Consider the following 12,942-nt stretch of genomic DNA (forward strand, 5'->3'; position numbering starts at 1 on the left):
TCTTGCACACGCAGAGGAAGGAGTCCTGCTACGGGGTTGGTCCTGCAACCAGAGGGACTGCTGGGGAAATGAAAAATTAGAGATTCATCAGACTAGAAAATTTGTGGTTGGCATCCAAACCTGTGGTTTTCCCTGTTGTGTGCTTGTAGTGAAAGGGCTAGTACTTGTAATGAAAGGGCTCGTTGGTAGGAGGGCAGGAAAGGGGATATCTTCTTCCCTCAGCCAGGAAGCCTTCTTCCCACAGTGAAGGAGCCTGAGTTTTCTCTCATTTAAGCAGGGAAATGTCAGGACAGACTTTGCCGGAGATACCGGCTGTCTCTCTGGCACAAAAGGAGGATCAGGCCTTTGAGGAGCTCCTGGAGCTTGCAGTGGATGCGCGGGCAGGGCGAGAGGCAGCCTGCTTTGCAGCAGTGAGGGGTGCAGGCACCCACAGGCAGCAGCATTGGGAGTGGGGGTGATATTCCAAGCAATGGGGTGGGGACAGAGCAGCCCGAGGATGTCAGGACGGATAAGCCCACAGGGGCAAATGGCATGTGGCTCCGTCTCAGTGCGAGAGGCTGCGAAGGGGAGCGTGTGTACCTGTGTACTGGGAAGGGAGTCTGCCTCGGGCTCCTCGCAGCCGGGTCCAGTCTCCCACATTTTGCCATCTTCTGGGATAGCATCCCCCGTGACACAGAGCATGGCAGGGGCCGGCAGAGCAGAGGGGACCTCACACCAGCCTCACCTTCCCTCCTTATTCACGGTTTGCAGCTGCTGGAAGGACACAAGCCGCACCTGGGCAGCTGTACCTCGGCATTTCATGTTGCTGTGGTTTGGTTTGTTTCTTCACCCTGCCCATATTCTGTGTTTCAATGTGTGTGCCACAAATTGAGCTCAGACATCGCATCCCCCCAAGGCAGTGGAGTTGCTGTAGATGTGGGTATGTTGGAAGAAGACTGAGCGTTGGCAAATCAGCAGCAAACGTCTGCTCCTCTGAACTCACGCTGCCGAGGAGGTTTGGACCTCATCCTGCCTTGCACTCGTGTCTCTCAAAGAAATCAGAGGCACTGAACAGCACGCTGCAGGTTCGGGTGCTGCCTTGTGACTTCAGGGCCAGCTCATCAGTTGGGACAAGTCAGGGTAGCTGCACTGAAGGCAGTCCAGATGAGCAGATATTTTCCTGACGTCTTGCCAGTTCTTGATTTCTGTCCAGGACTCCACACCTACCCCAGCCTACCTTCTGGTGCAGAAGTGCTAGATTTGAATCATGCAAAGGATTCACAGCCTGGCTCATTAGCTGAACTGAAAAATAAAGTTAATGAAACTCTTCTTGTTCAGCCAAGGATCTGGTTCTCAATGTTTAGTAGCTCTGCAATGGAGTGATAACATATTGGGGCTGACTCTCAGCTTCATGACTCCACTTTTAGACTAGTGTAAAATCACAGTAACGCAGGCATCAGACTCATTATTTGTGATACAGTTATAAATTATACAATTTTGCCCCCTCAGTCCATAGCTAGAAATCACCACTTCCCACATGCGGCATATGCAATGCTTTATTTTTAAAAAATAACTTCCATCTTTCTAAAGAGTAAAGGCAGAGCAAAAAAATGAATTAATGTGACCTATTATTAAGTTATGAAACGCTTACAAGCCCACAGAATCATGCAAGCATTCAGCTTCCTCAGGAAAGAGGGCGACTGAACCAAATTTCAGAGCCAGAACCTTGCCTGGTGGAAAGCAGAAGACACTGGCTTCAGCAGAAGTGTCTGTTCCCAACTGCAGATCCAGTTCCCAGAAATGGCTCACCGTGAAGCCCAGCACTGGTGATGTTGAAGGATGCTCATGAGAAGCAAGCCAATTATTTTCCTAGATTAATAAGGCAGAAGGATCCACAAGTTGTGTTCTAATGGCTACACCACCATGGCCACGGTGAACTAAATCTGCAGGAACATGCCCTGCCTTTGCCAGCCATCCTCGTGGGCTGCTTGGGGACAGGATGTCTCCACCAACTGGCAGTGCTGCCTGCTGTCAGCATGGCCCGGCGTTTCTTACTGTAAAACCTGTTTCAGTCACTTACGTTTTGGGAAGCTCTAACCACCTGGGCTGGCCTTGGACATACCAGCTGGCTGCCGTGCCAGGAGATCTTGGTCAAGGTAGTTTGGCAAGGGTGAGGCTGGGGGATAACATGTTTTGCCCTCAACAAAAAGCTCTGAGATGAAGAGGTAGAAAGAAGAGATGTGAGTGTCCTGGGGACAGAGGGGGGAAGTCTGAGATGGGGGTGGGATGGATGCAGAGGGGGAAGTTAGGGTAAGGAGCTGGGGGAGAGGAGGAGCTGGACCTCAGAAGACATGGGACAGAAGGAGGAAAGAGGAGTCCCTTCTCCCTATTAGGATGTGTCCCCTGCAATGCCTGGGATGAACAAAATATTCCCATCTGCATTTCTCCTCTGTCATCAGCTGAAACACTCTGGTCCTACGTCTCATGCCGGTTGACACATTGCAGATGGCAGCCTTCCACTGTGACAAATGCTTTGTTAGCTCCTGTCGCACTTCTGCCTGGTGGCCTCAGCACTCCAGCTCTGCTGCTGGCCCTGTCACCAAGGCATGGTGGGCCCTCTGGGGATCTCCAGTTTGCTTCGCTGTGACCCAGGAGTGCCCACGCAGAGGCGAGCATGCGTGCAAGTGACCTTTAGAAAGCTGAGGTTACACAGCCGGCCGCTCCAGAGTTAGGAGACACCGAACGAAGGCTGCCTCTGCATGTTTCTCATTTCACTGTTTCCTCAAGGCTTCCCACCCAGGCTCATCTCTACACACAAAATGGACAGTTCCCACCTGCAGAACAACGGCTAAGCAAAAATCCTGCTCGGAGAGATACCTGAAGCAGCCCTGTGCAAGCCCTAAAACAGTTTAACTGCTGAGCTTAGGGGAAATTAGCCCACTCCGTTGTGCTAATGCATTTATATTGCGTCTGGTAGAGGTACCCGCTCTAATCCAGCTAACCACACGGCACGGCCGTGCACCGTTAGTGTATGCTGGTGAACAGCTCTGAGATTTTCCTTTCTCTGTGCTGGTCAGCGTGTCGGTTCCACGCTGCCTTTACAGCTGACTGCACAAACTTCCCTTGGACTTCAGTGTCAGGGAGTTTTGCAGTCGCTGTTGAACTCAGCTTTGCAGGCTGCAGTCCCCTGGGGAGACACCTTCCCCCCCCCAGCTCCGCAGCCTCGCTACCTCCAGCAGCGAAGCGAAGGGGATTCCTTTCCCACGTGCGGCTCTGCGCCCCCAGAGCAGGTCCTGTATGTGGGGGGCTCTGGAAAAGCAGCATGTGGTCCTGTAATTAAAGCCTGGATCCTAATGTTCAAGTACAGAGAGGCCACATGCCAGCTGATTTACTTTGTAGCTTGAATAGTGTTTCTTTAATGTAGGTGGGTTGTTTTTTTGGTTGGGTTTTTTTTTTTTTGCATGCATGCAAGAAACATAAATAGGATGTCATCTTTTATGCATTTCCTTGTGCTTTCCACGCCCAGAGCTCCTCTCCATCATTTGACATCGTTCCTTGTTTTGAAAGACGCACTTACTAGAAAAAGATATAAGGGTGTTTTCATTGCAGTACATCATATTCACATACATAAAATATTAAAAGCAATATAGCTGAACCCAAAAACAATGCAGTACTTTAGAAAATAGTAATAGTCTTTTCCCTAGGTGTTAGAGAACATGGTAAATCCTACTCTGTTACACATTACAGCCTCCACGGATTCCCAAGGGGAGCGTGTGTCACACTTACAGATACCGGGAGGGTCTGTTATGAAGGGAGCAGAAGGTGGTTTCCTGTTATATGTATGCACACACAGGGATATAAATGTATGTATGTGTTTGTATAGAAGCTTACATAGCATTTGTCAGTGCTGCTGAGTTGCATTGGCTGTGTCTGCCCCACACCGCTATCTGCCGAGGTCAGAGTGCATTTCCCAAACCCTGTCCCAGTCCATGCTGGGTCTTCCCGGAGAAGCCCTGAGAGAGATCATGAAGTCCAAGGGCACAATGCCATGAAGGGGGCTATGGGACATGGCAGCGGATGGCAAATACGGAGCAAATGTAGCCCTGTGGAAACAACATGTTTTCCTCTAACGGGCAGCCACATTAAAGGAGCCTTTTAATGTCCTCCAGACATCCCCGCTCAACTCATTGCAGTCGGACTTTGGTCCCAGGTGAGCCTGGGCTTGGTCTCAGGTAGCTGCAGGTGATGCCTCAGACCTTCAGCAATGTCCCCTGGAGACAAGTGCCCTAGCAGGTCATCTGCCTCATATAAGGAGGCAGAATGATTTTCCTCCTCTTAAAGGGTGTCCTGGAGGCTCATCCCTGCAATAACCAACTGCAATATTCACTGAAGCTGGGTAGTATTAAGAAGCAAGAACTCAAGCCACCAAGGATCATACCCAGCATGGAACCTAACGTGGCCTCTCAGTTCGCTCTTCCTTATGAGGAGCGGATCTACTCAAAAGGAAAATTCTCCCAGGGTTAGTGCCTGCATGTTTTTCCAGCTGCTAGCTCTTTCCCCATCCCTCAGATCCGTGTGCTTTTCTAGTCTGTCAGATCTTCCTTCATGTCCCGCATGTGTGTTCCCTTCCTCTTCTCCCCCCAGAAGCCTGCCGTGGCCCACCCAGCCCCGGCCCCTCCGACACTGTCCTTCCCTTCCCCTCCCGGGGCAAGGCAGCAGGAAACAGCACGGCTCCCATCTCCCTTCTTACTGGCGTTGAAACCATTTCATCTGCTAATGCAGACACACAAAAGCGCTTTCAGCAAGAGCTGTTTGAAAAATAGGAGCAAGCACTTACTGAATCTTTAAAAATCTGCAAAGTCCTCTCCATTCTGCCGGCTTCCAGAGGGAGGAATCTTCCCTTTGCTCAATAAGTCTTAGAAAAGGTTTATATTAAAATTTTTTGGTGGCTCTTTTTCATGGATGTTTTGGTTCTCTCTTCCTTTTTTCCATCTTGCTACTGAAAAAAAGGGTAAGTATAAAAGGTTTCTAAAGCATTCGAAGTCATACCCCCGCATTTCTCTCCAATATTATCTCGCTTTTCAAAATCAGCTTGAAAAATCTATAATTATTGCGAAAGTTTTAAAACAAATTTAAAAGGCTGACTCCCAAAGTTCAGGTGGCTCAAGCTTCAGTAGCCACAAAAGAAAGTAAAACCAGAACCAACAGAAAATATGAAAACCCTTTTATGGGCAGAAAATGTTAATGGGAGAAACGTTAAAGGTGTTAATTGTACCAATGCCATATTCAGCATCTCCTATAAATGGGGAAGGGAATGTTACTGTTGGCAACCTTAGGCAATGACGGGAAGTATTTATTAGCTCAACGGGATCCTATGTTTGCAAGGGTAAATCCTGCCAGCAAGACTTCTTGTTCCGTTCCCAGACAAGCAAAGAGGCCAGGGAGAAGGTAGGTGGCAAAAGTGGGCATTCAATGAGGGCAGGGGAGGGGTGCAGAGCCCCCTGAAAACAGCACTCCCCAGGCAAGAGGGTCCCTGGGGCTCCCCGCCTGCCCTGCTCCCAGCAGCTCGCAGCTGCAGCTGCTCCAACAGTATTTTTGTGAATGGTGAAGGGAGACTTTGATCCAACAAGTCCCAGGAGAAGTACCAGGCTGAAAAAGGGAAGGGCAAAAGGGAAGAAAAGCAATGAATGGTAATTAATGTAATATAGTTGTAGTTAGATGTTTGCCTGTAAATCATGTGACGCTGTATAACATGTGAAAAGAAAATCGATGCAAGCTATTCAAAGGGAAACTCCATGATACACGGAGAAAACTCTTCAGCTGTATGCCTCAGGCTGAATTTTCTCCACAGAGAATACCTGCAGCATGCATGGACTTCACTGCCAAAAGGGACTATTCATTTATTAGGTTTACATCGCGCTGGGCACTTCAAGCAAGTCATACAGAGCTACGTGATTCATACAGACCGCAGACCTAATCCCGAAACGTTACTGTCATCAGTGAAAAAAAGGCTAAGCTGTGACTGGCATTCTTGGCCAGGAAGAAGCAGAGCCAGTGTCCTGACTATTTGGGGAGGAAGATGTCCCATTCCTCCAAAGCCTGAGCTGGGAGCACATCTTCCCCGCCGGGGAGCACTGGCCAGGCTCACTGCAGGGGCAGCCAGGGGGAACGTGGCCCTGACCGGCAACTTCAGATACCTGTTCAGATAAATATAGATGCAGATGAATACAGGACTTGAGTTTATTATTTGTGTGTCTTTGAAATGATAGTCCTAATTCCTGCTTTTTATTTTGATATTAACACATTCCTTCTAATTCATTTTGTTCTTCTATGCATCTTGAAAACTGTCCTGTGCTTAGATGATAAAATATCCTCTCTCTCTCTAAAAGTGTTTTTATGTCCTTGTGTGATGTGGATTCTAATCAGGATTGGGGCAACAGCATTAATGTGATATTTTTCCAATTCAGTTTGAAGCTGTTGACCTTCTAGCAGATCTTTTCAAACCAGCAGCTCATCTTTTTCTACGAAACAAGCCCAAATACATTAAGTATTTGTCATCTCCTTGATGTTCTGAAACAAATCTAAAAAAAAAGTGATGATGTTACTACACATCTACAGTAACAGTAGTAAGTATGGGGCTGTTTCTTCATCTCCTGGGTTGCTTTCATTGTTTGAGGAGAATGGAAGGCAAAAGGTGGTTTAGCACTAGAAGAGCAAAGGTGCTGTGAAGCACCATGCTGGGGACCATACACAAAACCCATCTGTGGCGTGCATCCCTCTGGCTGGTCTTCTATAAATCCTCTTTTTAAATCATCCATGCACTTAAAAAAGACCCTTTATAGCCATAGTACTAGGTTGTGATATAGAAACTCAAGATAAACATGCAAATGAAATATTTCTTCCCATGCTTTTGCAAAGGTTGTTTATGATTGTAGAGTCAATTCATCGTCCAAAACCCCCCTGTTTCAGTAGAATACGTAACACGGCTGGCTTTGTCAGGGCGATTATCAAGGATGTCTTCAACGCATAAGCACAGCACTACAGCTGTGTGTGATCTCCAGCAACTTTCTGGGCAGTGGGGAAGCTCCAAAGGAAAGCAGGTATCAGGAAAGTTTTTGGAAGAGGTAGAGAGAAAGATATAAGTATTTATAGGCCTGTATCCTGACATGAGTCCCAGCAGTATAATGGAATGACTCATATGGATCTAGATTAACAAACAATTAAGGGAGGGAAATATAATTAATGGCAATCAACAGGAGTTTATGGGAAGAGACCCTTTCAAACTGAGTTGTTATCTTTCCCTGAGGAGATTGCAAGATTGAGTGATAAATGTAACGAAGCTGATGTAAAACACCTGGACTTCTTTAAGGCCTTCAACTTGTTGCAGCAGGACATGTTGATTAAGAAACCGGAACAATACAAACCCAACATGACACATATAAAATGGTTGTCTAGCTAATCATCCCTTAAACACCACCGTGGTGTTCCTGGAAGGGTGCTCCGGGCACCACAGGCAGCAGGCACTGCTCCCTGGGTGCCACCCTGGAACGTCTGGCTCAGTGTCCCCCTCCAACCATTTATTGAGCCCTCAGTCCCTGCACCCCTTCCCTTTGCTCGCTGGCAGACCCTGGTAATCAGCTGGTTTTTCTCTGAGTTGTTTATTTTCCTTCTAGCCCTTTCCCACCCTGGGATGGCCAGTGCATTGTGTGAATTTTCAAGATGGCAACTACTTACCAATGATTTTTTAACAGCAGAAAAATGCAATATGGTCCTGTAACCCTGCACAATCGATTCTTCATCTGCACCAACTGATATTTTATCAAGGACTGTAAAGAAACAAAAAGATTACTGATAGCTTTGCAGATGACACCAAGATGGACAGAAGAAGTGGAAATCAAAGGATGTGTCACTAGTGCAGAGCAAACCAGTTTGCAAAATTGCATTCAGGTGAATGATACACATTTGAGTACGACCAAAGTTAAAAATCATACTTGTAGGAATAATAAAGCATAGTTTCAAGATAGGAGATATGCGTGTGGAGAGGAAGGGTCAGAGATACTGAAAAGGGCACGTGAGTCACAGCTGAACATGAGTTTCCAGAGTTCAAAGTTACAGTATCTGAGAGGGCTAAATGGGTTCTTTGGCTGTGGCATCAGCAAAATAAGCTATGTTACGTCTGTATTTGCGTTTTATGTTACTACAGCTGGAATACCATGTTCATGTCTGGCAGCCGCAGCACAAACCGATAGACAAGGTGGAGACAAATCAGAGAAAACATGCACGCTAGTGCTTACAAATTGGAATAGGATGACTTTTGGTGACAGACCCCAAGCTTTCAATCTCTTCAGTCTCTTAAAGAGATGGCTGTGGGCTGAGCTGAGTCCTAGTTGGAAGTAAAAGTTTGATCATCGACAAGACAAAAGCAGGAGAGATCCCATAGCTGGAAGCTGTCATTAGTAGGCATATCCAGAGCAGAAGCAAAGGTTTCTAATGGTGAGGGGAACAATCACATGGACAGTTTTCCTGGATTGCTCATGGATTCCTTGCCTCTGGCAACATTTAAATGAAAGACAATCCAAATCAAACACAAGTTACTTCAGGGAAATCCATACAGAGAGACTTCAGGGCTTGGTTCTGCCAAAGCTTCCGAGACCATACAAGCAAGAACCTGGGCCTTCACCTGAGGTACCTTCAGAGACTACCGGGGCTCAGCCCAAGCTTGGACCTAAACACACACTCCCATATAAAAAAGGTGGACTTATACGTGGGTCTGGGTGTACACTGAGCTGTCTGTGTAGACACACTTGGAGGTCTCTGGAGAATAAAGGATGCTTCTCAGAGAAGAGCAGGGAAGGGTATAACCAACAGGGATGGCGGCTGAGAGGCTCCCCTGACCACTGAAGGTGCAAATGGTTATTACAGGTGGGAGCTGCAGGTTGGATGCTAGATGCTCCAGGGTTGGAGATGGAGAAGGAAGCTCTGTCTAACAACTTGGCAAGTCTCTCCAAGCAAAACCCAGCTCTTGGGGCTTATCGTGGGCCCTGGGAATTTCAGCCAAGCTGTGTACTTTCCATTAGCCTGTTGACAATTTTAGATGTTCCTTTTCGAACAAGCGTGGGCTATACCATTTTTAGATAACCTGTGCCCAAAAACTCTTGAATTTATTTCACTGCTACAAAACAATTACCTCCCACTAATGCTCGGGCACACCAATTATTAATTGCACTTGAAAACATTACATGTGCTAGAGTCATCTATTCTTTTCCCATCATTGTGAATGGAGTCTTTGATTCAGTACCAACCACACAGGAAATGGCGCAGGAGGAACAGTAACACGCCTGACTCAGATGGCAAAGCATCCGAAAGAATTTTTGTTTAAGACGCAGCTCTGTTGGGGTCATGCACCAGTAGGAATGGAAGAGGCTTGTCATAAAACACCTATTTTAGCTTCAAACATACGGAGTCAAATTCAGAGCTAGCATCACCACCAACTGGCTACTTGTCCTTTGCATTTCCTTTGTAACCCACAAGGCGTCGGGTTTATGGAAAGCTAAGGAGATATTTTCAATTCTCTCACTTTTCTAAACACTGACCTTGTGCCAACTCATGAGAGCAATGTATGATTCTGTCCCAGAGCCTATGATCCATACAGGCATTTGCGTCAAATGGTGGTGGAATTAGTGCAGTTCAGGCACTTGATAGCGATCCCCCCCCCAAGTTCACGTCTCATGCACCATGCCATATGGCTCTGCAGGCAAGCACAGCATGCTTGGCCTTACAGGTAAGGAATTAAATCATAGAATCATAGAATAGTTTGGGTTGGAAGGGACCTCTAAAGGTCATCTACTCCAACCCCGCTGCGTGCAGTCCAGGAACCACCACTGTTTGCTCCTGTTTTCTCATAGTCGCAGCCCAGTGCCTGAACCTCTCCGATACCTGAGGAATGCAGAGCAATTGCACTGCCACGGCCACTCTGCTGTCCCCAGGGACTTGCTCTTCTCCTGTATGGAAAGGCAAGTTCAGAAGCACAGATCAAAGGAAGACGTCAACACACACAAAACCTTCTCCCACCTTTCAGATCTCATTCTCTGCTGGACATGAAGTCGAGGAGGAAGATCTTTTCTCTCTCCATTGTTTTCTCCACTGTCAAAAAAGCATTTCACCCTGGCCTTGCAGTGGGTTGCACTTGGGCCTCATTATAATTGAGCATAGACTATTGATTCAGGTTGCAGACAGTAATCAGTCCCTTCCCATCAATAGCTTTGTCATCGCCATTTTCAAAATCACACACTTATTCCTACTATAAAACACTGTTAAGATTCTGTATTCTTTAGAAGTTAAAATTTTAAACACAAATACAAATAATGATTTCAAACACAAGTAATGATTTTAGTTTTAAAGGCAACACTGATGATGAAACAGCCCTGGAAATCTTCCACTGCATGGGATTATCTTAGAATTTCTACAAGAAAAAAAAAACAGTAAGTCATCGGAAAAAGAATGAGTAATACTGCTTACATCCCTGTGGATGTAACACATTTTAAAATATAATGGCTTAAAGAAACACCAAAAAGTCGCATCAGGGCTAACAATTATCAGTCTAAACTGATATTTTTGTATAAACTAAAATGATTTAATATTTGGGCATATTCTCAGCTGGTGTATATTGTCATAGCTGCAGCGCACAACGAGGCAGCTATAACAATTACATTAGCTGATTCTCTACTTGCCTCTACCAACTGATGTCTTTCAGTCCCCAGCCTTTAAAGTGAGGTGAGGGGAATAGAAATGCCTCAGCCAGTTCTGCATTTGCACTCCTTATTCCAGAATTAAGACTCAAAACCCATGCATTCAAATACATTAAAATCAATCCTTATGTTTTGTCCAGCAATTGTAATCAATTCCAACATTTTTTGCTCTGATCGCAAATGCTGTTAAAGTTAGGGTCTACTCTGCCCGTGCAGTGCAGTGTTAAGAGATTCTTAGTGTGACTTTTAATGTCCAGAAGAAAAAAAATCTAAATTCTTCACCACAATGATGTCGTTTCATATCATATTGTTTTCTTTTGTTTTGTGTGTGGTGATAGCCAAAAGAATGACATAAAAAAGGCACCTTAACTAGCAGATCTGCTTCCTGTGTGTCTTTGAGTCATATTCTCCAACTCTACTGGCAAAAACAAGTTTTTACAACAGCTAGCACTGTGGCCAGTACAGCTCAAAGCGCAAGTTGCAGCCTATTCTGGATAGCATACAAACATTGTCATCTAAGTCCTACTTACGAAATCACTGTCACTATCACTAGCGATAGCACAAGAACCAGAAAGCACAATTTGATTATCAGACTGCTTTCTGAGTTTTCAGAGTCTTCTGATAGGAAAAAAATCACCTTCTGATTTGTGAATGCGGCTTAAGTAGTACCTGATAATATGCAGAATATTTATAGACAACAAAGAAATAGGAAACCCATGCAATCGGTTTTTTGACTAGGGCCCAATTTCTAAGAAGAAAATGAATCCACTTTGAAATGAACTCATCTGTTTAAACAGAAGAAACAGAATATAGCAACAATGAAATAGAAAAGAAAGTAGCTACTATGCAGTCTGTCATTCCCAGTGCAAGTTCTGCTACACGGTAAAAACAGCACTAATCAATGTTGCCATTTATTGGCAATAAAACAGCAAAATCAGCTGCTGCTATTTTTGTGGTCTCAAGCATTTTCTTCAGAAGTTCTTATTTCAAAATCACTTTGCCAATCAGAAACATGACTCTGAAAGACACACATTCCTTCCCCCACAACTCCCCTTCCCCCCGCATCCCCGCCCCAGCCCCTTTTTATTTGGACTGCAAGTATTCAATGTGGGCTTTACTGAGGGCGATAGCAGAACTCCTATTGCATCAACAGGCCTAGGATTTTCACCTAACTATCCACCATTGTATAGTTCAGATTTTATCTGAGTGACTGCTGCTTCCATGGAACGGCAACGCAAGTACGTATAACACAATGCTTAGCTTACTTTAATACCTCTTCGTTCCTGTGCACAGAACTTCCACAGATCTCAGTTTTGCCAAGGCTCGGGCCAGGTAAACCCGTGGGTGCCAACAGCACTACTGAGCTCAGCGTGCTGCTCACACTCTGCAAATCACTCCCTGCCTCCAACGCCTGCGGTTCAGCCTTCTCGTACTAGCTGGAGTGCCCACGAGTGCAGGGTGAGAGCATTAGTCTGGTTAACAACCCAAGTAAACCTCTGCCTATTTTTACCCTTTTTCTGACTCTGTCGTAAGTCAATTACAATTTTTTACAAACACATTGCAAAGAACATATTCTACTGGCAACCGAAAAGAAAAAGATGAAGCAGCAGCCCTGTGGCAAAAGGAGTCAGGAGATCTGGATACTTTTCCTGGCTTTGCTTCAGACTTCATGACTGACCTTGGCAAACCAGACAGAGGCAACTCCCTCTCCCTTCTCCGTGCAAAGGGTCCTGCCTGCTACCCAGAGAGAGCGGCTGTGCTACGAGCACGTACCATCTGAGCATATACGCGCACGGACGTGTATGTACACACAGAAATACGGATCGTTTGCACAAGAGGCGAGTATTCAAATCCAAAATTCCTGTCGTTGACACAGAGCAAGGCGTTAGCTTAACTTGAGAGTGAGGAAGGAAGATAAGACGTCATGCAAGTCTACTGGGTTTCTCCTTCTGCAGGTCAGGTGTCGTGGAGCATTTTGCAGTCCTGATGATGAAGTAACAGACAAGTAACTTATTTATTGGGTAGTGTTCAAAGGCTGCCTTTCCTCACTCATGTCTCTAAAAGCGAGGAAAGTATTACCTACATAGTAGGATGGATTTCAAGGCAAAGCTGGTAAATATTTATAAGAGACATAAAGTTTGTTAGATAAATTATGCTTTAAAAAGACAAAATGGTACCGCTAGGCTGCCACATCCCCAGAGATGCCAAGTTTCTA

The 12,942-nt window shown here is 45.7% G+C and overlaps 1 long non-coding RNA gene across 1 annotated transcript; it reads right to left on the reverse strand.

Annotated features, from left to right (window-relative positions):
- Positions 1 to 3,375: 3,375 nt before the first annotated feature.
- On the reverse strand, positions 3,376 to 12,543 carry LOC143162873 (uncharacterized). The gene is made up of 4 exons (XR_012995813.1): positions 12,406 to 12,543; positions 7,714 to 7,805; positions 4,817 to 4,978; positions 3,376 to 3,555 (listed from the first exon to the last, which is right to left on the reverse strand). It is a non-coding gene; the product is annotated as an uncharacterized LOC143162873 (long non-coding RNA).
- Between the last annotated feature and the right edge of the window lie 399 nt (positions 12,544 to 12,942).

Source organism: Aptenodytes patagonicus, chromosome 7, assembly GCF_965638725.1.
Source record: "Aptenodytes patagonicus chromosome 7, bAptPat1.pri.cur, whole genome shotgun sequence".
In the NCBI taxonomy this organism is placed as follows: Eukaryota; Metazoa; Chordata; class Aves; order Sphenisciformes; family Spheniscidae; genus Aptenodytes; species Aptenodytes patagonicus.